At 36.0% G+C, this 18,871-nt stretch overlaps 1 protein-coding gene across 3 annotated transcripts in view; it reads right to left on the bottom strand.

Annotated features, from left to right (window-relative positions):
- Nucleotides 1-18,871, bottom strand: part of LOC106869103 (mitogen-activated protein kinase kinase kinase 2) — a 273,451-nt gene that overhangs the window by 106,056 nt on the left and 148,524 nt on the right. For all 3 annotated transcript variants that reach the window (XM_052978489.1, XM_052978488.1, XM_052978490.1), the window contains one exon: nucleotides 6,930-6,971. The gene's annotated coding sequence lies outside the window, so the exon portion shown is untranslated. The remainder of the gene's footprint in view (nucleotides 1-6,929; nucleotides 6,972-18,871) is intronic.

Here is an 18,871-nt window from a genome sequence, read left to right as displayed (position 1 = left end):
ACATATATACGACGGGCTTCTTTCAGTTTCCGTCTACCAAATCCACTCACAAGGCTTTGGTCGGCCCGAGGCTATAATAGAAGACACCTGCCCAAGATGTCACACAGTGGGACTGAACCCGGAACCATGTGGTTGGTAAGCAAGCTACTTACCACACAGCCACTCCTGCGCCTAAAGTGGACAAAATGGAAGCAGTTGTTGAATGCTGGTTCAAATTTCAGTAGATTCCTTATGGTGGGTGTGAATCAAATGAAGCAAATTGGGATGGAGTCAGTGAGTTTAATTCAAATGAGTGGGGATGCTTCAACTTACAGTTACAGAAGGTTGCATTAAGCTCATTTGTGTTTCTTGTATGAATGCTATTTTAAGGCAAAAGACTTTATTTTGAATAATTGATAAGTTCTTGTATTTTTGTGAGAGAACTACATATGCATACCATACACATACACATAATTCATATGTGCACACACACACACACACACACACACACACACACAGATTACAGAATCCCCAACATTTTCAAAATAGGGACCTACTGTTTCTGAAATATTCAGACAATAGAGACAGTGTAACCAAAGTAAGAATGTTTGTCAAATGCAGAAACTTGTTACATTGGATACTGTACAACTCTATAAATATGATGATAAATGTGTGATTACCAACAAATTTTGTTAGCTACTTCCATGTGATAGGTCAGCACAACAGCAACACTAACACTGTTTCAAAGCAATATTTTATACAAAACTGATTAATAAATTCTTTCTAATCTTGGCCAAGGATCAGCAATTTTGAAAGGAGGGGAAATGTCAATTACATTGACTCCAGTGCTCAACTGCTACTTGTTTTGTCAATCCTGAAAAGATGAAAAACAAAGCTGACCATAGGGGCATTTGAACTCAGAATGTAAAGAGCTGGAAGAAATGCTGCTAAGCATTTTGTCCAGCATAGTAATAACACTACCAGCTTGCTACCTTAATTGATTAATCTATAATTAATAAAAGTGAAATTCTCTCTGGGACCCCTATATCTCAGTCTACATTTGCTCTTCAAGAACATATTATACATGATCCCAGGATTGAAAATCTACCCTTCATTTGGTTCTTGAACATCCAGCATTGAAATCTGATTTAAAAGCATTTGGGCTGCTATTTCTAGGAGGTAAAGCCTCGCTGATTCACACCATCTTGCTTGACATTTGTCAGATGATGTCAGAGATCAAGGAGGAGATAAATGACATTCACTTTGTTACTTTTATGTCGAGATAAGAACTTTGGGACAAATTGGCCAACAGTTGGAATTCAATTTGGGACTGGAACAATAGAATGATTGCATTACAGAATTAATTCTCATCTGTCCTTAACCACTGATCAAACACCACCAGGGCATATAGTCATTATAGACATATTATAGTCATGCTATTTAGCTCTCTTTTGTTTTGGGCTGCAGACCTAATCAGCCCTCCATAGGAGATAGCTGAAAAGTTTGCATGGAGTGTGGCTTTAAGCTAGTAAATTAATAAACCTTATAGTGTATTTTGGATATCTTCCTCAAATAAGACAGCAATATTATATAACTGACTCATATATTTATAACATGATCACAGACACTGACAACCATACTGACATACACTAAGAGACACACATATTCATACACTTATCTTCTTCAGCAGAACAGTAATTTATACGAACTCTCTCACAAAACTGAAATACTGGCACACATTCATACACACAGTTCCCAGAGAATTCTCCTACAATACATAACACCCAACAAACACAGAAACAAGCCCTACACATATACACAAACCTTTTAAGACTGACTGGTTTACACACATACTAGCACTCAGAAAATGGGAGGGAGAGAGAGAGAGGGGGGAGCAGAAGGAGAAGAGAGAAAAAAAGAGAGACAGAAGTCAGCTTGAGTTGGCCAACAAACTTAGATAATTAACAAAATTTCTAGTAAGTTACAAAAGCTGACTTCTCTGTAACAATTAGACCAGAACTTGTGCACAACACTTGATTGGAGATAGTAAAATAAGGAGACTATACAGAAATTGTACATATGTGTTTTAACTTACTTTGTATGTTTGACCATGTGAAGAGAAAATGTGTGTGTGTGTGTGTACAGAAAAAGAGAAAGAGAGCGAGAGATGTTTATCAAGTGCTTTTGATATTTTCATGATACCAAACCAACATCAAAGTTAACATACAAACATATACACACACATATATGTACATGTGTGTGTATGTATGTATGTATGTATAGATAGATAGATAGATAGATAGACAGACAGACAGACAGACACAAGTGAGTAAGAAAAATGGGCCCCAACTGATAAAGGAGATGCAAGGTGACTATGATGATATTTGGTGCTACAGAAGACCTAATCTCACATATAAGCTTGGCCAAATACTTTTTTGAAATATTGGGGTAGTGTATGCACCCTGCCCGCATCTACTCTCCCAATTACTGTGCCTATTCTGTCCCTTCTCATTTTCTTATCCTTTCTTCTACTCATCATGCTATGCTGTTCACAACTGAAAGAAAAATACTCAATTTGTGCACACTGAATATTTCTCTTCTTCACACCTCCACCAGCTATAGCCTGCTACCCCACCTTTCTCCTCGGTTATTATCATTGAACAGAGAGGGATTACTCTGGCAGCTTTTACCATCCTCCCTGATTCTGATTCCCTGATTGTTGCAATGCACTTTTGGTGGTGTTACCTTGAAAATATGACCCAATTCTTAATTGTCAAGTACCACATTATCTACCCATGCATAACATGGAGTAGCATTGCATTTCCTCCTATTCAACCCTCTCAATTGTCCTATTCAAGAGCATTGTTTCAGTGGGGTACCAAGGGACAAGTCTCCCCTACTTTTTCCCAATTAAAAAACAAAGTACCACCATCAATCCAGGTGACATGTTGCATAGTATCAAGAGGAGCTAAAAAATCTATGCAGTGAAGAAAAATTTCAGGAGCTGTTCAATACAGCAGAAAGAATGATTTATTAACTCAATATTTCTCCTTTGGAGCTACCCAGGCAACGAAAAGTTCCTAAAAGTACCAGGAAGGAAATACATTAAAATATCAACACTGCACTGTTTTAGATTATTACAGAGTGCAGTATTTGCAGGTAGTGGATACTGCAATAACAAATCTGAAAGATATTTTTTTTTTTTTACAGGATTTAGTAGATTATGAAAAACTGAGCAATGTTTTACTCAATGGAAATTTTTGTGCTGAAGTGATCATGCAGTATCTGGAGCTTGATGAACTTTCTTTAAGAAATAAATACTTTTTAATAGAAATCATTATTGTAAAATATTTAGTGAAATGCAACCAGAAGTCCATCGCATGTTTCCAAATGCTGAGCGAATGCTCTGGCTACGTTTAGTGTTTCCAACTAGTTCTTGTGAAGCTGAAAGATCTTTTGGCACTCTGCAGAGATTCAAAACTTGGCTGCAATCGACCATGACTTAGAAAAGGTTGAATCATATTCTAATGTGCATAGAGATGTTTTAAAAAAGATTAGTTGTGAAGAAGTTGCTAAATTATTTATTGACAACAATGATGCAAGATATGATATATTTGGAAAGTTCTAAAAGACAATAAATTTATTTTATATTTTATTATTCAAACATCTATGTTAAATTTTTTGTTTATTTGATATAATAAATTATTTTTAAGCTTTTTTTTTTTTTATATCTGAACTTCATTTGAATATAGAAAAAATTTAATTAGTGTAAAATTTTACTGATGTGATAGGGTCTGGGAAAGGCACCATAAGCAATACTAACATGCTCCTTTAGGTTTCAACAAATGTTGGTTTGTCCCCTTCACATTTTTAAGGCAACTGAGGCCCCTGGTCCTATCACTAACTTCCTCTCACAAGCCTTAGCACTACTTTTTATTTTCCCTCTTGTCACACTTTTTCCTTAACACTGTCTTTGTGAATCTCTTCCCCACCACCCTCTCTCAATAATAAACCTGTCTAACTTCAATATAAACTGTCTTGGGACTCTGATGAACAATCCTAGTGTTAGGAAGATGGTTTCATTGTAAAGTCAATGCTACCATGAAACAATGGGATGAGCAATCAGATGATGAAAGGGAATATGATATATGCACACATACATACACATGTAAGAACGCATCTATATACATATATATCATCATCATTGTTTAACGTCCACTTTCCATGCTGGCATGGATTGGACAGTTTGACTGAGAACTAGCAAGCCAGGATGCTGCACCAGGTTACAATCTGATCTGGCAAGGTTTCTACAGCTGGATGCCATTCCTAATGACAACCATTGAGAGTGTAGTGGGTGCTTTTTATGTGCCACCGGCATGGGGGTCAGTCAGGTGACTCAGGCATTGACCATGCTTGATTGGTGCTTTTTACATGCCACAGGCACAGGAACCAGTCAGGTTGGCAGGAGCATATAAAAAATTGAGTGTGTATGTGTACGAAAATATGTACACACACACATATATATATATATATATATATATATATATATATATATATATATATATAAGGTGCAGGTATGGTTGTGTGTTTAAATAGTTAACTTCCCAACTAAATGGTTTTGGGTTCAGTCCCAATGTATGCACCAAGTGCAAGTGTTTTCTACTAAAGCCTTGAGTAGATTTGGTAGATGGAAACTGAAGGAAGCCCATTAGTGTGCATGTGTGTGCGTGTGTGTGTGTGTGTGTGTGTATGCATGCATGTTTGTGTCCCCTTGTTTTGGCATGTGTAAGCAAGTCACTCTCATATAAGTGGTGTCATTCATTTCTAGTCTTTCATGAAAAAATATCAGGTGGGGCAGGCATCTGGCAGTAAAAAATGTGCTCAACAAATTGTGTTGATTCATGCAAGTATGGAAAAGTGGATGTGATGATGATGATGATGATAATATAATGCTTTATTGAAGCTGTAAAACTTCCCAGACTGTTACTCAGTGTTTCACATAACTGACCATCAAACTTCTGCCTGATGATCAGTTATGTGAAATTCTGAGTAACAGTTTGTGAAGCTTTTTAGTTTCAACAAAATCCTGATATTCCAGTACTATTTTCTTCACCTTGTTTTGTACCTATGTATTCACAGTGTGCATGCACACACACTTGTATAGAGAAAGATAGGGAAGCTGACAGAGAGAGAGAGTGAGTTAGTGTCAGAGGATTTCTGCAATAGAAATTATGCAATACCTTGAACCTAGTCAATTAACTGATTAATAGAGAGCAACAAACACAAACATATCAAGATAGGGTGAAGACATGGAGAGAGAGAGAGAGAGAGAGAGAGAGAGAGAGAGAGAGAGAGAGAGAGAGAGAGAGAGAGAGAGAGAGAGAGAGAGAGAGAGAGAGATTTTGGATAGATGTCAGTTATAACAAAATGAAAGAATAAAGCTGATGTGTGTGTGTTTGTGTGTGTGTGTGTATTATGTATAAGAATGAGAGAGAGAGAGAGAGAGAATGTGTATTCGTATGTGTATGTGTGTGTTTATGTACACTGGATTTGGTGTTCAAATCTGTGTTTCATATGTTTATGTTGGTGTGTATACAAATTGGGTAAAGGTGTCTGTTTCTTAGAATGTGTGTGTGTGTATATATATATATGTGTGTGTGTGTGTGTGTGTGTGTGTGTGTGTATACATATATGTGTGTGTGTGTATTGATGCTAGATTGTATTTAGTTGATACCTGGGGTCTCTCCTCATACTGTGCAAATAATTAACAAAGCAAACATGTTCTTTAACCAATTCAGAAAAACATGCCACTGTTAAATGGGGTGAAAACCTGAGTATAGCAACTGCAGCTAATCAAATTGTGTGTGTGTGTGTGTGAGAGAGAGAGAGAGTGAGAGAGATTGATATGCAGGTATGTAAGCACATATAATCAATCCTTACATATACACATGCATGTGTGTATGTGTATATATATACAAACATAACAATATCTTATAAAAACAAAGTGCAGAACATTTTAAAGTGTTATGGTCCTAACTAGAAGATATACATTTCCCCCACTGTCACCATCACCACCTTCACTTCTCCCACCTCCAATGTGTGCTGGATGCACCTTACTGAAAAAGAAACAACAAAATTTTTTTTTTTAAATTAAAAGCTGGATGGTGATGGTATGAAGAAAGTAAAATTCTTTGCTTAAGGGCTCCATAAGCTAATGCAGCGAGTTTCTACACAGTGGCTTGTAGGGCTAGAAATAACAACCAAATCATTCTCAAATCACATCCTTCTGTATTAAAAACATATTGAATAACATGCTCCTATGTAGAATAAGTGGAGGCGTAATGGCCCAGTGTTTAGGGCAGTGGACTCGCGGTCATAGGACCGCAGTTTCGATTCCCAGACCGGGCGTTGTGAGTGTTTATTGAGCGAAAACACCTAAAGCTCCATGAGGCTCCGGCAGGGGATGATGGCGAACCCTGCTGTACTCTTTCACCACAACTTTCTCTCACTCTTACTTCCTGTTTCTGTTGTGCCTGTAATTCAAAGGGTCAGCCTTGTCACACTGTGTCACGCTGAATATCCCCGAGAACTATGTTAACAGTACACGTGTCTGTGGAGTTCTCAGCCACTTGCACGTTAATTTCACGAGCAGGCTGTTCCGTTGATCAGATCAACTGGAACCCTCGACGTCGTAAGCGACGGAGTTCCAACAATGTAGCATATGTCTGAGAAAAATTATGGCATAATCTTAGCTGGAGCACCTCTGATATTAGTTCAATTTGATCATGGTTGATCAGAAGCTAAACAATGATCACTATCACTAAATGCTAACAGAGAAATGTAGTTCTTTTTTTTAAGGGTTTACATTAATTTCAGTTTATTCATGCTTCTTCTATGGAAGTTTAGTAATATGAGACAATTAGTAATTACAGCTTACAACAATCACTTACCTAAATAAAACTTCTTTTTCGGCATGGTTTATATAGTTGAAGCTAAAAAAGATAAATGAAAAGAAAACTGAATAAATTTATACATACTGAATAAATATATATATATATATATATATATATATGATTTTATATATTTAACTATACAATTAAATTGGAAGTAGATTTATGGATGGATGAATGGAAAAAGTGACTGATTATGTAATGTAGATAAGAGGAAGAAAACAAGGTACTCAATACTGAAAGTAGAGTGGAGCAATTCATTGGAGTTTGAAATTTCATAAATCACTACTCTGTTCTGGCTCATCTGTACTTGTCAAACTGTCCAGCGTGGAAAAAAGAATGATGATGATGATGGTGATGATAATGATGATGGTGATGATAATGATTACCGAGAACTTATTTACATTATTTACATTCGACGGATATTTGTCCTCATCTTGTTTGTTGTTAACACAACGTTTCAGCTGATATACCCTCCAGCCTTCTTCAGGTGTCTTGGGGGATATTTCAAACCTGGGTTCTCATTCCTAAGGTATTTTTCGATGTTATTATTATTGTTCAGATCACTGCTTGGAATCGAACTCAGAATCTTGGGGTTAGTAGCCTGCGCTCCTCTACAGCAAGACACCTATTTCTGTCCCTCTATCATAATTTAACCTCTCATCATCTGGCATAAAGCCATCTCTCTCAATACGGTAACTCCTCAATCAAGCGGGTTTTGTCTTGTGAGTAACTTGGTAACCTCACTAGGGCCAGTGTCATGTAAAAAATCAGGACACTGAAGTGGAAGGGTATCCAGCCATATAAACCATACCAAAGCAAATAGAGCTTGGTGCAGCTGTCTGGCTTGTCAAACTGTCCAACCCAAGCCATGGAAGGAGGACATTAAATAATGATGATGATGTGATGCTGTACTAGCAAGTAATCAAAATTTTATCTGTATCAGGTGTTATGTAATTTTTATTGTTTCCTTACTTAGAAGTTCAAATCTTCATCAATAAAACAGCAATGGAAGGGGTTCTGTAAGATTTTACAGTTTGATATGAAAGCATTAGAACCAAAGAAATTTGAAATGAGCTGTTAAAACATGAGATCTGTTCTTGTTTTAGACAATCAGTTTAAGCCTTAAAATTATTGTATAGGAAAATTAAAGATCTCTGATGATTATTTTTTAAAAAAACCAAAAAACAAAAAACAAAAAACCATGAATGGAAATGAGATTACTGAGAGTGGTGAGAACTGCAAATAATACTTGCTGGATTTGTCAATGATAGAAGATACATAAAGTACAGAGAAGTTAACAAAAGACCCAGTATGAAGTGATTAGATCTCACAGAGATGTAGAACTAAAGGATATACACACAGCCAACCCATAGCAAAACTTTATCAACCTCAAAAGGTGAATAGCAAACTTAACCTTAGCAGCATTATAACCCAGAATATAAAGAACCAGAAGGAATGCCAGTAAGCATTTTATCCAATGCACTAATGATTCTGCCAGCTTGCTGCTTTAATGATAATAATAATTATAATTTGATGAGAGTTTGACTGAAGAGGAATGTGTTTTCCTTAATCCTTTCAGCCTTGACCAATAACACGACCTCTTTCCTCATAGCTACTAGACAGAGGAACATCACCTGCCCTGCCAATAGTCAAATTCATCCCACATGTGATAACAGCTGTTCATTGTAATTCCACAAGTCAGCAATACGTGTACACTGCATGAGTGCATGCAGAATGGTTTTGTCTGTGTGTATCTTGGACAGTCCCACCTGATAGTGCTTCCATGCCTGTAGGGTTTATCTCAAACTGGAAGTGCTCCTGTCTAAGATATGTCTAGAGCACTCCCAGTTTGAGACAAACCCTAGAGGCATGGAAGTGTTATCAGGTGGGACTGTCTGAGATGTGTGCAGAACAATGAAACCATTCGGCATGCGCTAATAATGATTCAAATTTTGGCAAAAGGCCAGCAAGTTCAAGGGTGGAGTTAACTTGATTATATCATTCCCAATGTTCAATCAGTACTTATTTTATTGAGCCTGAAAGGATGGAAAACAAAAAGTCAGCTTCAGCAGAATTTGAACTCAGAACATAAAACTGGAAGAAATGCTGCTAAGCATTATTTGGTTAATGATTCTGCATCTCACCACCTTAACATTAATAATAATAATAAGAATACTAATAGTCCTTTCTACAACAAGCACAGCCTGAAATTTTTTGCGGGAGAAGGCTAGACAATTACAATGCCCCATACCCACCCAATACTCAGCTGGTACTTATTTTATTGACACCAAAAAGATGAAATGTCTACTTGATCTTGGCAGAATTTGAACTCAGAATGTAAAAAGACAGATGAAATACAACTAATCTGCCAGCTAATAATAATGTCACCAGCATTATCTTTTTATGCACAATGGTATATTGTCTTTGAGTGAAATGCAGCAACCATTTGTAGCAGATAGTTCTATCTACTACAAATAGTAGCCAAATCATTTTGATGTGTATTTTTCCATGCTGGTAATTATGTGTATACAGCAATGTTATGTATATAGCATTTAGTGAAGTAGTTAAGGTAATGATAGTAATAGAAATCACTGCAATGACAGCTTCAATAGTATTTACAGTTGTAGAAACACAGTACCTGAGTATAAATACCCAAAACAAAACAGATAACACTATTTCCTATCATTGATTCGGAAACTTTAAGATAAACTCTAAACCTAAGACTAATCTTAGTTCAACTTACACTTTACCCCTAACCTTTTATTAATTCCATACAAGCATTTAAAGTAACCCCTAATATATATATAATCAAACTGAACTATGGAAACTGCAGTCAACATCTGCATTAATGAAGATTGAAAACAACTTTCAGAAAATAACTTGCTAAACTCCAATAGATTGTTTTTTAATTACTAACAATTATTTAATTATTTCCTTGAGGTAGAAGAGAAATAAGTTCATTTTGTTCATGTATCTGGTATTAATTTTAAAAAATAGGTTAATTTAATGAACGTTTTCTACAGAGAGACAAAGAGACAGAAGGAGATCATTCATCTTCCAACTAAGAGTCTGTAGTTTTATAGGAGTTAATGGTTTGTTGTATTAATTACATGCCATTAATAAGAGAGAGTGTGTAAGTGCCTGCACATAAGTATGCAAAAATTCTTGTGCAGAGACTGAGGAAACATAGCATGATTAATTAACTGAATTATGGACTAAATAGTAACGAAAATGTCTCCAAAATTCCTGCAAGAACATAAGGGCTAGTTCTGTAGCATTAAGGATGAAAAATACTGTTTATATGTAATGTATCCAATCTAACTAATGAATGCACAATCTTGCTCATAAGAAAGTTAATGATATCAAACAAGGTCGAAGTAGCTGCACTTCATTTGTTCAGTTCATATGTTTTTTTCACTGGCTGAAACACACTGTTTTATAGCAAAATTAAATATATATATTTTTATCCAAAATTATCTAAATATATTTACACAGGGTATTATGTAATTATTGTGGTATATTCATGTGTAAATTATATTATCAAATGAGAAATACTGAACAATCATAAATAAGATAATGTAACATTGGTATAAAACGAATCTGACAGACCATTGGAGGTTTAAATTGGGATGCTTCCACTGTTGAATATTTTTGTAATTAGTTACAGTGAATGGCCCCTGTGAGTTTTGCAGGTTCTTTTGAGACTTGTAAGATTGATGGAGTTGATGTTCAATTGGAATTTAAGTATATTATTGACGCTTTTTGTAGAAAAGACAAATATAAGAGAGAAAATTCTAGATTTCTTATTTTAGGACTGATCAAAGTGTTTAGAGTAAAGTTGGTGGAGGGAGACATTAAGGATGACAAGAAGAAGATAAGTGAATAGGAAAGTGTATCAGAGTGGACAGAAGTACAACTGTGCATCAGTGGTTGTAAGATAATGATAAAGGAATCTTGGCCAATCAATCAGTTAGCATTTAGGGAGGTAGAGAATGTAATTGACAATATTTGTGCCAGTAGTAGCTGTACCATCCAAGATATATGAGCTGGTAAATTCTTTTCTGCAGAAATATTTTACAGCAAGTTAAATTTTCTTCTGAAGACTCGAGAATTTTATTTTTTTCTCTCTTCTTTTTGTTTCTTTTTTTTCTATTTGCTTTTTCTCTCTCCCTTGTTTCTTTGTCTCTCTTTATCTTTCTCTACTCTTAGCTTTCTCTCTACTTCTATCAAAATACTAAGTAAATGTCGCGCCACCTATCCAATTCCAGACATTAGTTCTCTGTAACATAATGCAATAAAATGTTCCCTGATGATCCATTATCATTAAGCACATGGAAAATCCAATGCAGAGTTCTAAACAATCACAATGGTGGAACATAAATAGGAACAAATGATATAAACTTGTGTTTGTCATAATTTCTCCTAGTTTTATTTTTCTAATACTGAACTTCAAAAATATAGTCAAAATTTAAGTTGGCTATTTGATTAGAAAAATTGATTTATCAAAAATATTATGAATTAGTTCAGAATAAAAGATCAGAGCTGCTAAAATAAATGAAATGTGGTAAAGATATTAATTTAAGTACAAAAAACACAATGAAATGTTTGCAGTGAATTTGAGCATCTGATCCATGAATAGGTAGTCCAAGAGCAAACAGTTATGACTTCTTTTTTTTGCAGATCTCCAAATCTGGTGAGAGGAAAAGGAGAAGTTATCTTCAAATTGGAGACTTGAATGCCTGCTTGTGCACGTGCATATGCGCACACACACACACACACTTTGATTTCATCTTGATATTTATGAAGAAGAGAATATTCTTCTCTATGGAGCCAAAACCTGGACTATGAACAAAGTGCTTCAAGAATATCTTGACAGTAAATATATTAGGCTTCTCAAGAGGTCTTTAAACAACTCATAGTAAGAACACAATACCAAAGAGAAATTTATGGACATATTTCACTCATCACACAGGGAAGGTTTTGCAAGCCAGTATTATCATGCTGAACAACAGGACAGATGAAATGTATTTTGGAGATTTCTGCACTCTAACAGAGGACAAGAACCACTCACTTACATTGGTGTTATTGGGAGAGACATGCACAATGAAACTGAGAGACTATAAAAGCTAATGGGAAACAGATTCTTGGTACAGTGCTGTGAAATGCATTTGAGTTGTAATCACTTGAAGCACACGCACACACATACACACACACAAAAGCATGGCTGTACAGTTACAAACTGAGCCTTGTAGTCACAAGGTTATAGAGCTGACTCCACTGAATGACACTATGAACTGTATTTTCTACTATAGCCTTCGACCAAACAATCTCTACTGAGTGAAACTGGAAGACAGAATCATTGAGAAAGTCTGCTGTATACGCATGTGTGTGTATGAATTCAAGTGTGTCAACATTGGAAGTATCTGAGTAAAAGTGTGGCACCATTTACTTTCTCCAGTGAACAAATGCTCTTTACTTCAGCAGACAAGTAACAGCTAGTGGAATGAAAAAATACAACCTTGCTTAAGTGAGTTGGCAACAGGAAGAGCATCCAGCCAAAGAAAATCTGCTTCAATAAGGTTTAGTTTCACCCATACAAAAATGGAAAAACTGAGTGTAAAAAAAAAAAAAGATCTTGTGTGTGTGTGTGTGTGCGTGCGTGTTAGTTGTCTAAAAAGCCACGAGTCAACAAAAACAGGCAGTCATGAATTAGTTAATTGAATGTAGTTAGTTATTATTAATAAAATTCAATAATATTATAGTCTCATAATAGCCAAATTACTAATTAATTTCATATCAGTAGTTGAGAGCCAACCCTGGCAATCATCAGGTTTCTGATAACTGCTGGGGTTGGTTCTCAGCTTCTGGTACAAAACCAACAAGTAATTTGGCTATTATGAGGTTATAGTATTGTGTTACAATAATTCCTTCTAATTTTGGCACAAGGTCAGCAATTTTCAGAAGAGTAGGAAAGTTGACTACATTGATCCTGAAAGGATGAAAGGCAATGTTGAACTCAGTGGAATTTGAGCTCATCATCATCATCATCATCGTTTAACGTCCGCTTTCCATGCTAGCATGGGTTGGACGATTTGACTGAGGACTGGTGAAACCAGATGGCTACACCAGGCTCCAATCTGATTTGGCAGAGTTTCTACAGCTGGATGCCCTTCCTAACGCCAACCACTCCGAGAGTGTAGTGGGTGCTTTTACGTGCCACCGGCACAAAGGCCAGTCAGGCAGTACTGGCAACGGCCACGCTCAAAATGGTGTATTTTACGTGCCACCTGCACAGGAGCCAGTTCAGCGGCACTGGCAACGATCTCGCTCGAATGTCTTTACACGTGCCATCCAGCACAAGTTCCAGAAAGGCGATGCTGGGCACAGGTGCCATTGACGGTTTTGCTTTCGCTTGCCCCAATAGGTCTTCGCAAGCCGAGTTCGTTTCCAATGAAGGAGACGACGTTGGCATGGGTGCCAGTCGTCGAATTTAATTCGATTTCGATTTCACTTGCCTCAACAGGTCTTCGCAAGCGAAGTTTAGTGTCCAATGGAGGAAGGTACGTATAAGTGGGCTGCCTGAGGCCTTCGATTTAGGTCTCACTTGGCTTGCCGGGTCTTCTTACGCACAGCATATTTCCAGAATGTAGAAATTTGGAAGAAATGCTGCTAAACATTTTTGATCAATGGACTAACGATTCTGTCAACTCATGACCTTAACAATAATAATAATAATATATCCTCAGGAAAAGACTCAAGGATATAAGAATTACAAGAACAGAGACTAGGCTGGTGAATTTAAGAAGCTTTGACCATAACAACGTGAAACGCATGACCCCAAAAGTTGATGAGATTCTGAAACACATTCTGACAAAAGATCTAACAGAAACAAGGGACTTGATCAGATCCGCTTCAATTTTAGTAGGTGAACTGGTTGGAAAGAAAGAGAGGAAAGTAGATGGACAGAAGGAGCCATGGTGGAAGCGGAGAATTGAAGGCAATATTCTAACTTTGCGTAAAGATGTGAATCGCATCGAAGAGTGGTCAAAAGGACAATGGAAAAGAATGTGCAATGGCATATCTTGACACGAAGTACCAAATAGAAAAGAAAAGGTTCAAAACTGTCATCATAACTCTTAAACAACATGTGCAGGCTAAAACAAACATTAAAGGAGCAGTGCTACACTGGTTGCATATCATCGACCTTGGTGGAATTTGAACTCAGAATGTAGTGGCAGACAAAATACCACGAAGCATTCTGTCCAGCTTGCTAATGATTCTGCCAGCTCGTCGCCTTAATACTACTACTACTAATAATAATAATAACAACAACAACAATAATTGTTTAAAATTTTGGTATTATTATCATTGAGTCTTAAAACAGATATAGGCCAGTTACTCAGTTTCTGTGGCATATAAGTGACTGAGGTGAGATCATAACACTCCCCCTGGACAGGACACCAGCCCATTTCAGGGCTAATGATTTACAGCTGGGTGGGCTGGAGGAATGTGAAATGAAGTATTTTGCTCAAGAACACAACAAACCATTTGAATCAGAAATTGAAACCACAATGTTACAATTGTGAGTGCAACACCCTAGCAACTTGGACTCACACTTTCACAAATTTTGGCACAAAGCCAGCATTTTTAAGGGAAAGGGGTTAGTTGATTACATCGACCTCAGTAATTAACTAGTACTGCATTTTAACAACATCCAAAAAGATGAAAGACAAAGTTGACCTTGGTAGAAGTTGAACTCAGAACACAAAGCGTCAGATGAAATGCTGCTAAGCATTTGTCCAATGTGCTAACGATTCAGCCAGCTTACTGCCTGAATAATAATAATGGTTACAATAATAATCCATTCTATTATAGGCACAAGGCCTGAAATTTGTGGAGAAGAGGGGTTAGTTGATTACATCAACCCCAATGCTCAACTGGTACTTATTCCATCAGTTCTGCCAACTTGCCACCTTACAATAATAATAATAATAATAATAACATATATATATATATATATATATGTACACACACACACAGACATATATGCATCAGATGTATATGCATGTGTGTTTGTATATATACACACTATTTATATGTTTCTTTACAAATGTCATAAAAGTTGTTATTTGATATTACACCAGTTTCTTGTCTTTGTAGTAATACAATACTCCTAATACAAAATATATCCTGAAGCATTGTTTGCCCTATATAGTGCATTAGCTGTCATTAAAACAATACTAAATACTGGTTTCACTTATCCTGTAAATTGGGATGCACAAAATTGCATGTATTTCTTCTCAAACATACAAATAAAAATACACATGTGCTTATGTGCGTATATATACCACACATGGACAAACAAAAACACAGATTATATATATATATATATATATATATATATATATATATATATATATATATTTTTATATGTATATATATGTGCTTGTGTGTTCATGTGTGTATACACGCACATGAATACTAGTAGCCACTGCCAAATATAGGACAGGAACTAAAAAAGAAAATCCCTCAGAAAGAATAAATATATATTATACATAGACACACACACACACAAACAAAATACATGGCATAAATTGAAATACACAAATTCTTCCTTATCCTACTCTGTTCATTTGTCAATGTATGTAAAAAAAAATATACTACATGTACATACACACACACACACACACATATACATACAGATTTGGCCAAAAGTCACCTGATAATAAATCAAAACCATTTAATTCCAAGATTTATTTATGTCAAACAACTGAATGAATTTAATAAAAGCATCTAAATATGAAACATGAAAACTGTTCAAACAGAAGTCCTTCTTGAGCAACACATTTTCCCAGTCGAGTCAATATAGAATTACAGATAGTATTTACAGTATTTTGATTTACTGTCGGGTGACTTTTGGCCAACCCTGTATATACACACATACACTCTGCTGTGTCCATCACTAACACAATTTCTTGAAGGTGGTTGGGTTTTGGCCACTTCCAAAACTCACTTTTTCTACTCCTTTTGTCACTATGCCCACTCATTTCTCAAAAGAATGTCAACTCTCAAAAATTCCATTTGTAGACGTTTTTCTTGAAGCTACTGACTTACCACAACTAAAAGCATTGAGTACACACAACAAAGTGATTGATAAAAGAACAGAAAAAGAAAAAGTCAAGAGGACACTTCAGTCCTGTCATAGACATGCTAACTTCTCTAGTGCAGGTGCCATGATAAAATGCATCCAGTACTCTCTGTTAAGTGGCTGATGTTTAGAAGGACATCCAGCCAGAGAAAAATGCCAAAAATAAACATCCTTCATTAACCATCTAGGAGAATGATAACTCTAAATAAGAATTAACTCACTGATGAACTCCCCAAATCCGGCCAGCATGGGAAGAAATAAAATGGGTTCAATCCCTCAGTGCAGCACCTTGGGGAAGTGTCTTCTACTAGAGCATAAGCACTGGGCTGACCAAAGCTTTGTAACTGGATAAGTAAGACAGAAACTGAAAGAAGCCCATCATATTATCTATCTGTCTGTCTGTCTGTGTCTACACACACACAGGAGTATGTGTGTGTATGTTTGTGTCTACCCTTGTCTTGATATCATGTGATGATTGTAAATGAGCATCTCAGTAATAAAAGCAATGTTGTTTTATATGTCTTTCATATAAAAATCATTAGAGCATCAGATAAAATGCTTAGTGGTATTCCCACCGAGGTTGACTTTGCCTTTCATCCCTCAAGGTTCAATAAAATAAAATACATTCCAGTTGAATACTAGGGTCGATGTAATCAACTAATCCCCTTTTCCCAAAATTGCTGGCCTTGTGTCAAACTTTGAAATCATTATTGGCTAGGTTGTATTTATCCATAGTTACTGTTTTTATTTATAGTCTTCACAGATTTTAACATTTCGTTTTTGAAACATTTGTATGAAATCAACTTTCTGTTTTCAGTTCTGTACTTTTTGTGTTTATTAATACATACATACATATGCACCTACCTACACATATACCTAGTCCAGTGTTTGGTCAAGTCCTATGGGTTAGATTCCTTCAGACTATATGCATTATTTTTATATTAGAATAACATTAAAACAACATTTGTTATTCTAAACCCTAATATTCACATTTAGCTTAAAAATATTAAATTTAGGGACCCTTAATAAACAACCAAGAGGCAACCTCTCTGTAGTAACCTGTTTGAAATATCAGCAAAATCTCTCCCAAGTCACATCTCAAATCTTTAAAAAATGGTGGGCTACACTGGATAATAGAATCAATCATAGGTACACTATATTTATCGTCCCATTATGAAACAAAGATAGGAAAATAACTGGGTAGATTTGGTTGCAATTTCTTGCAGGTTTAGCAATGACATGCTGCATAGCTAGGTCACAATAAATTCTAATTTTTGAAATCTTCCAAATGTAGTATCATAAGGATCCATTCCACACCCACTCTTTTCAATTGGTAGCTACACACCACAAAACAGCCTCATATGCATGTGATGTCACATCCTTCAACAATTCTCCAGACACTTCTGTATAACTACTTCAACCCTAATAAAAGCATTCTAGAAACTTAGTTTCTCAACAACAGACATAAACTCATACCAAATCCACTGTTTCTTCTGATGAGCAACACTAAAGAACATCAAATGCGACCAACCTTCAGACTCAACAACATAAATATATTTACACATAAACACACAGAGAAAAAATACCAAGATTTGCATACAACTCCAAGACACAACATATGTCATTTGTATAGAATCACTTTTATGTTCTTGTGGAGCCTATTCAGAAACTTTATGGCATTATATATATTTCAATGTAAATATTATCAGATTGAGAGAGATAAAATATTAAAGTTAGTTTTCAAAGAATCACCAATGTTTAAAGATACAATTCATTTTCAAAATCTACCAACAGTTAATTTTTTTTAATTCATAGAAGTAACCATATCATTTAACAGAAAAAAAAAAAAAGAAAATCAACTGTTTGGATATTTTTCTTTTCATTTCATTAAACTATGCTAAAAGGGTATTATATATCTTTTTCTAGTCTGTCATAATTTTCTGGCTTAAGTGAGTTTATAAGACAGTCAAGAAAGGAAAATGAGACACAAACACACAGCAATGACAGTCACCATATTTATCCAACAGAAAAAAACAATAATGGTATACAAACAATAAGATCCGTTGTGGACTATGCCAGTCCTGCCTCTCCACACTGAACAATGAAGAACACAAACAAGCATATTACACATCATAACAGGTTATACACAGATAACACTCAAAGACCATCTATACAACAAAACATAAATGCTAAATACAAAAGACCATCTGGAGATGCAAGAGGCACAGTTTGTTTCTGTAACAAGCTTCAATGATAATAGTCCACACTCAGGTAGTACAGCAAGTACAACATCCGAAAAACATTCTCTCTCCATTCAGCTGAGACATACATAAGATATGTCTATAGACATATCTTATGTGAGACACATAGATATGTCTATAGACTCACTGCAATAGTTGCAACATCTATGGTCTCACTGCCTCCAATCACTGTTGGAATGCACATAAAGGTGATAAGATGGCTCTGTAGGCTGTACTTAACACTTAGTCAACTACCTGAATAGTCTAAACCAGTGGTTCCCACACTTTTTCAGGCTGCTGCCCCTTTGACACTCGAGCCACATTCCTAGTGCCCTGCCCCTCACTCAGCACCACAAATGTAGACCGCTTTCTGCAGCAAATCCAAACAACAGTATTTCACAAATAAAACTTAACCTAATTAACCCATTATTTTGTGGGCAGGGGAGGGGTAGTGTAGTGGGGGTTACATTCCTCACCTCCTTTTGGCCACCCTTTTATTGCCCCACTTTCCTTCAATCAATGCCTCTCTTGATCTTTCTGCTGCCCACGAT

Source organism: Octopus bimaculoides, chromosome 2 (genome assembly GCF_001194135.2).
Source record: "Octopus bimaculoides isolate UCB-OBI-ISO-001 chromosome 2, ASM119413v2, whole genome shotgun sequence".
Taxonomy (NCBI): Eukaryota; Metazoa; Mollusca; class Cephalopoda; order Octopoda; family Octopodidae; genus Octopus; species Octopus bimaculoides.
The sequence above is the reverse complement of the archived record's forward strand: the minus strand, read 5'-3'. Positions and strand labels throughout refer to the sequence as shown.